The sequence below is a fragment of the Dendrobates tinctorius genome, unplaced genomic scaffold (assembly GCF_039654945.1).
Source record: "Dendrobates tinctorius isolate UK_male_01 unplaced genomic scaffold, ASM3965494v1 ptg000196l, whole genome shotgun sequence".
In the NCBI taxonomy this organism is placed as follows: Eukaryota; Metazoa; Chordata; class Amphibia; order Anura; family Dendrobatidae; genus Dendrobates; species Dendrobates tinctorius.
The window spans coordinates 21,762,061-21,770,036 of record NW_027361863.1 but is presented as its reverse complement, the minus strand read 5'-3'; positions in this window follow the sequence as shown (position 1 = coordinate 21,770,036).

Here is a 7,976-nt window from a genome sequence, read left to right as displayed (position 1 = left end):
TGCTGGTTATGAAAATTAGGCGGGAGCCCACGCAATTATTTTTTTATATTTTGAAAAATAAACAGATATTGCGTTTCAAGCAGATTTTGTGTGTGTGTGTCTTTAATTAACTCTTTATGTACCATTTTATTAATGAAGGTATCTGGCTGACGCCTGTTCATTACTAAATCTTGAGCTTGGTATTACACATATATATATCTACTATATAATCGTCTAATTCTGTATGTCTGTTTGTAACGGAAATCCCTCATCGCTGATTGGTCGCGCCCGGCCGGGCGCGATCAATCAGCGACAGGCGCAGTCCAGCAATTCAACGACGCACGCCACCGCCGGGAGGAGAGAGAGAGACTACATACATACAGTATTCTAGAATACCCGATGCGATAGAATCGGGCCACCATCTAGTGTACATATATATGTATATATATAATCACTTATTTGTTTTGTGTGTGTAAACATTATATTTGAACATGGTATGTAATGATATTATGGTCTTCAATGGAGAATGAAAAAGAAGAGGTTGAACAAGGAAATGACATCACAATTCTTTTTAAAAATAATACATCTTTATTTAGCTTATAAAAACGCATACAAATCTGCATGAAAAACCGCATGAAAATCTGCATCAAAAAACGAGCGAAATTGCAACTGTGTTTTCTACCAAGAGAGGCAGAAATCGCGCAGAAATTTCCACAAGCAAATCTGCAACGTGCGCACATATCCTAAGTGAATGTAATCATGCATGTGATACATTCCATGCATCTGTCCCCAGCTTATAATACACCGAGCAGCACCAACTAACAGAAGTGGTGCTGCCGGCAGTCCTCGGTGACACAAACACCCAGAAGGGGAGGAGAGGAGTGATGTCACACACGTGCGCAGACCCCGCCCACACTTTCTGCACTCATAATGTGAGCGAGTTGTACCCTAGGTTTTCATGGCAAATTTCAGCAGCTGCTCCCCTTAATATTTAACCTCTTCATGGCATGCGCCATACATGTACGGCGCATTTTGTGTCCCTCCCTTTGATGTGGGCTCTGGCGCTGAGCCCACATCTTTCCCTGCAAATAGCTGACATGTGCCCCTAACAGCCGTGGGTGGAATCGCGATCCACCCGCAGCTGTTAACCCGTTAAATGCTGCTGTCAATCTCTGACAGCGGCATTTAATGTGATAGCACCGGAAGCGCGTCACTACTCCCACCCATTGTTGACCCCGTCACATGATTGCGGGTCACCGATGGGTCGGCATGACAACCAGAGGTCTCCAGCAGACCTCTATGGTTGTCATAGCCAGATTACTATGAGCGCCGACCACCGGGCAAGTGAGCATTTCTGCTACACATAGGTGATCTGATCATCGCCTGTATGTAAACTGAAAGAAAACTGAAAGAAAAAGAGCGCAATAGGGTCTTACCCGAGAAAATGAGAAAGTAAAACAATAAGTTATACTCACCCTGTGTAGGAGAGTATTAAGCATAAAGGAACAAAGTCAGCTTGCTGCACATCCAAATGACCACGCCGTGGCCATAAATCATCAGATTCAAAGAAGGAATTTTTATGGATTAGCCGTGCGCTGCCAGACCATCACTCCTCACAAGTTGTGTGCTTTAAAACATTTATTTCCAAAACGTTTCAAAGTTAAAAACTTCTTCCTCAGGGGATGACATGTACAGACAGGTATAGACATTGCCGGTTTTATATACACACAGTTCAAAAATTGGCGCCAAGGGTCACATGTTGCGAGAGAGACAGAAGTCAAAGTTCATCAGTGTTGCAATGTCAAAAGTAATTAAAAGCTTATTACTTCAAACGAAATTAATTCTTATAATATATTTCCAGGTAAAAAGAAAGAAAAAAAGAGGAAAAAAAACGAAAAAAAGGGGAAAAGGGGAAAAGGAAGGAAAAAAAGAAAAAAGGAAGAGGACTTGAACAGAACCAGAAAAACGGAGTCAGAAGAGAGAAATGGCCAGTGCATAGACCACTACTCTAGTGAACAGATTACGTATTGAAAGGAAAAAAACGAAGGGAAGGGAGAGAAGGAAAAGGGAATGAAAAACTTTGTATGAAATATATAAATATTAATAGAAGTATAAAAAGTATGTGAAATTAATGGATTTAAAAACTGTAATAAAAACGAAATTTATCAAAAACTTTATTGCATATAATAAAAATGTAGATAAAAAAGGCTGAATACCTTAAGACCTAATGGCCTCAATGAAATTACTGAGGTTTTTCTGTGAAGTTAAACTAATACCTTTTCTCCCGGTCCAAATAATTATTTTGGGCGGATATCCTGTCTAGTTATGCTGATTTTTATTTATCCCTTATCTGTAATGCTTTTTTATGTTTGCGACTTTATGTTTAATTCTGGTCGCTGTGTTTTGTACCTGCTATGTGTTCAAAACCTTTCTAGGTTCTGTTATGTGCAGCTTCGCTGCTTAAAAATTATTCCTTGCCTTATTTCATTAGTTTCCCCATTTTCAGTTTTGTTTCACGCTGTCAATGTGTGGAATTTCTCCGCTCTTCATCCTCTCTTTTCCTCCACCTCTGGATGCGATCCTTTCTCCTTTGGGCGTTCTGTTTGTTCTGCCATCTCAAATCCTTTTCCCTGTTCTGCGTGCCACTGACTTCGTGACTGTTCATCGATACATCTTTCTCCCATTGTGCCCTCCTGTTCTCCATAATCTGTTCACCAGATATACCCTTCTTACACCAGTTTTTATGTATATTTGACATGCATACATTTTTATTCTTGTTTTTATTCAGTGTTTCATATTCCTTCGCTTTTTATTGAATTGACACATTTTTATTAACTTTTTTATCTACATTTTTATTATATGCAATAAAGTTTTTGATAAATTTCGTTTTTATTACAGTTTTTAAATCCACGGACCGCCCCCGACACGTTAACCCCTTGCACACCGCGATCAAACATGATCGCGGTGTACCGGGGGTTAAAGGGAAGCATCGGCAGGGAGGGGGCTCCCTCCGTGCTTCCCTGAGCCCCCCCACGGCAGCGCAATGTGCAGCGCTGCCGCCGGGGGGCTCCTTTCCTCCAGGCCCCTGAATCTAAGATGGCGACGGGGGCCTTCGGGGGCCTGAGGAAGCTGGCTTCCTCAGTGCCTGCAAAGCGCAGGCATGAGGAAGCCTTCTGCAGTGCCTGTGTCAGATTGCTGATCTGTCACAGTGATCTGTGATGTGACAGATCAGCGATCTGTCACAGGACAGTGATGTCCCACCTGGGACTATTTAATAAAGTAAAAAAAAAAATAAAAAAAAGTGTTAAAATAATTAAAAAAAAATCGCCAAATAAATTAGAAAAAAAAAAAAATATTCCCCCAATAAATCCATTTTTTGGAAATAATAAAAAAAAAAAACAATAAAAGTACACATATTAGGTATCGCCGCGTCCGTAATGACCCGCCCTATAAAACTGTCCCATTAGTTAACCCCTTTAGCGAACCCCTTAAAAAATAAAAATAAAAAACGAAGCAAAAAATAATGATTTATTATCATACCGCCAAACAAAAAGTGTAATAACGCGCGATCAAAAAGACGCATATAAATATCCATGGTACCGCTGAAAACGTCATCTTGTCCCGCAAAAAACGAGCCACCACACAGCATCATCAGCGAAAAAATAAAAAAGTTATAGCTCGCAGAATAAAGCGATGCAAAAATAATTATTTTTTATATAAAAGTTTTCATTGCATAAAACCGACAAAAACATAAAAATATGACCTCAATGAGGTATCGCTGTAACCGTACTGACCCGAAGAATAAAACCGCTTTATCAATTTTACCGCAAGCGGAACGGTGTAAACGCACCCCCCCAAAAGAAATTCATGAAACGCTGGTTTTTGTTCATTCTGTGTCCCAAAAATAGGAATAAAAAGCGATCAAAAAATGTCACGTGCCCGAAAATGGTACCAATAAAAACGTCAACTTGTCCCGCAAAAAATAAGACCTCACATGACTCGGTGGGTCAAAATACGGAAAAATTATAGCTCTCAATATGTGGTGATGCAAAAACTATTTTTACAATAAAAAGCGTCTTTTAGCGTGCGACAGCTGCCAAAAATAAAAACCGCCATAAATAGTAAATCAAACCCCCCGTTATCACCCCCTTAGTTAGGGAAAAAAAATAAAATTAAAAAAAAAGTATTTATCTCCATTTTCCCGTTAGGGTTAGGGTTAGGGCTAGGGTTAGGGCTAGGGTTAGGGCTCAGATTAGGGTTAGGGGTGTGTTGGGGTTAGGGTTGGAGTTATAATTGGGGGGTTTCCACTGTTTGGACACATCAGGGGCTCTCCAAATGCAACATGGCGTCTGATCTCAATTCCAGCCAATTCTGAGTTGAAAAAGTCAAATGTTGCTCCTTCCCTTCCAAGCTCTGCCATGCGCCCAAACAGTGTTTTACCCCACATGTAGGGTATCAACCTACTCAGGACAAATTGCAAAACAATTTTTGGGGTCCAATTTCTCCTGTTACCCTTAGGAAAATAAAAAATTGGGGGCAAAAATATCATTTTTGTGGAAAAAAATGATTTTTTTATTTTCACGTCCAAGTGTTATAAACTTCTGTGAAGCACTTGGGGGTTCAAAGTGCTCACCACACATCTAGATAAGTTACGTGGGGGGTCTAGTGTCCAAAATGGGGTCACTTGTGGGGAGTTTCAATAGTTTAGGTACATCAGGGGCTCTCCAAACGCACATGACACCCGCAGACCATTCCATCAAAGTCTGCATTCCAAAACGTCACTGCTTCCCTTCCGAGCCCCGACGTGTGTCCATACAGTAGTTTTCTCCCACATCTGGGGTATCAGCGTACTCAGGCCAAGTTGGACAACAACTTTTGGGGGTCCAATTTCTCCAGGTAACCCTTGGGAAAATGAAAAAATTGGGGACTAATTGATCATGTTTCTGGAAAAAATATGATTTTTTTATTTTCATGCCCTGGCATTATAAACTTCTGTGAAGCTCTTGGGGGTTCAAAGTGCTCACCTCACATCTAGATAAGTTCCTTAGTGGGTCTAGTTTTCAAAATGGGGTCATTTGTGGGGGGTTTCCACTGTTTAGGTACATCAGGGGCTCTCCAAAGGCAACATGACACCCGCAGACCATTCCATCAAAGTCTGTATTCCAAAACGTCACTACTTCCCTTCTGAGCCCCGACGTGTGCCCATACAGTAGTTTTCTCCCACATATGGGGTATCAGCGTACTCAGGACAAATTGGACAACAACTTTTGGGGTCCAATTTCTCCTGGTACCCTTGGGAAAATAAAAAAATGGTGACTAAAAGATCATGTTTGTGGAAAAAATACGAATTTTTTATTTTCACGCCCGGGCGTTATAAACTTCTGTGAAGCACTGGGGGGTTCAAAGTGCTCACCACACATCTAGATAAGTTCCTTGGGGGGTCTAGTTTACAAAATGGTGTCATTTGTGGGGGGTTTCTACTGTTTAGGTACATTAGGGGCTCTCCAAAGGCAACATGACACCCGCAGACCATTCCATCAAAGTCTGCATTCCAAAACGTCACTACTTCCCTTCCGAGCCCCGACGTGTGCCCATACAGTAGTTTTCTCCCACATATGGGGTATCAGCATACTCAGGACAAATTGGACAACAACTTTTGGGGTCCAATTTCTCCTGGTACCCTTGGGAAAATAAAAAATTGGTGACTAAAAGATCATGTTTGTGGAAAAAATACGAATTTTTTATATTCACGCCCGGGCATTATAAACTTCTGTGAAGCACTGGGGGGGTCAAAGTGCTCACCACACATCTAGATAAGTTCCTTAGGGGGTCTAGTTTCCAAAATGGTGTCATTTGTGGGGGGTTTCCACTGTTTTGGTACATCAGGGGTTTTCCAAACGCGACATGGTGTCCGATCTCAATTCCAGCCAAAAACGTCAAATGGCGCTGCTTCCCTTCCGAGCTCTGCCATGCGCCCAAATAATGGTTTACCCCCACATGTGGGGTATCAGCGTACTCAGGACAAATTGCACAATAACTTTTAGGGTCCTGTTACCCTTGGGAAAATAAAAATTGGGGTGAAAAGATCATTTTTGTGGAAAAAATATGATTTTTTAATTGTACTGCTGTACGTTATAAACTTCTGTAAAGCCCTTGTGGGTTCAAAGTTCTCACCACATATCTAGATAAGTTCCTTGGGGGGTCTAGTTTCCAAAATGGGGTCACTTGTAGGGGGTTTCCACTGTTTAGGTACATCAGGGACTCTCCAAACGTGACATGGCGTCCAATCTGAATTCCAGCCAATTTTGCATTGAAAAAGTCAAACGGCGCTCCTTCCATTCTGAGCTCTGCCATGCACCGAAACAGTGGTTCCCCCCCACATATCAGGTATCTGCGTACTCAGGACAAATTGGACAATAACTTTTGCAGTCCAATTTCTCCTGTTACCCTTGGTAAAATAAAAAAAATTGAACCTGAAGTATTTTTTTTATGAAAAAAAGTTAGATGTTCATTTTTTTTTAAATATTCAAAAACATTCCTGTGACGCACCTAAAGGGTTAATAAACTTCTTGAATGTGGTTTTGAGCACTTTAAGGGGTGCAGTTTTTAGAATGGTGTCACTTTTGGGTATTTTCTATCATATAGACCCCTCAAAGTGGCTTCAAATGTGATGTGGTCCTAAAAATAAAATGGTGTTGTAAAAATGAGAAATCGCTGGTCAACTTTTAACCCATATAACTTCCTAACAAAAAAAAATTTTGGTTCCAAAATTGTGCTGATGTAAAGTAAACATGTGGGAAATGTTAGTTATCAAGTTTTTTGTGTGCCGTATCTCTGTGATTTAAGGGCATAAAAATTCAAAGTTGGAAAATTGCGAAATTTTCAAAATTTTCGCCAAATTTCCGTTTTTCTCACAAATAAACGCAAGTTATTTGAATGAAATTTTACCACTAACATGAAGTACAATATGTCACGAGAAAACAATGTCAGAATCACCGGGATCCATGGAAGCGTTCCAGAGTTATGACCTCATAAATGTACAGTGGTCAGAATTGTAAAAATTGGCCCGGTCATGAACGTGCAAACCACCCTTGGGGGTGAAGGGGTTAAAATTAATTAATCCGATCAGTAAACTTGGTAGAGGGAAAAAAGTCAAAATGACAATTACGTTTTTTGGTTGCCGCAACATTGCTTTAAAAGGCAATAACGGGCAATCAAAACATCGTATCCACACCAAATTGGTATTATTAAAAAAATCAGCTCGGCACACAAAAATAAGCCCTCACCCTGCCCCAGATCACGAAAAATAGAGTCGCTACGGGTCTTGGAAAATGACGCATTTATTCTTTTTAACAAAATGTTGTTGTTTTTTTTTCACCATTTAAATAAAAAACAGTCTATACATTTTTGGTATCTACGAAATCGTAATGACTTGGGGAATCATAATGGCAGGTCAGTTTTGAGAACAAGGTAAAAAAAAAAAAAAAAAAAAAAAAAAAACAGCTTTGGAATTTATTTTTTTTTTGCAATTTCACCGAACTTGGAAATTTTTTTTCCGTTTTTCAGTACGCTACATGGTAAAACCAATGGTGTCGTTCAAAAGAACCACTTGTTCCGCAAAAAACAAGCCCTCACATGGCCAAATTGACGGAAAAATATAAAAAGTTATGGCTCTGGAAAGAAGGGGACGTCCAAAAAGAGAAACGCAAAAAACGAAAAAGAGCTGCGGCGCGAAGTGTAAATATCAAAACTATTTAAATTATTTTTCAGATTTTACTTCATTAAAAACAAATGATAACGTCTGCGGGAAAACATTTCCTTGGACTTCGACATTGTATCAGGGATTTCAAATTCTTAAAGAAGTTTGCTGCCACTTGGACAACCCATTCTCATACCTCTTGCTTAGCCCCGATAAACTAAGAAAGCCTATACTCATCTTTTGTGTGTGCGCCGTTCCCGCGGTGTCGGCACTTGGTCTCTCCAGGGCTCCTGTGCGG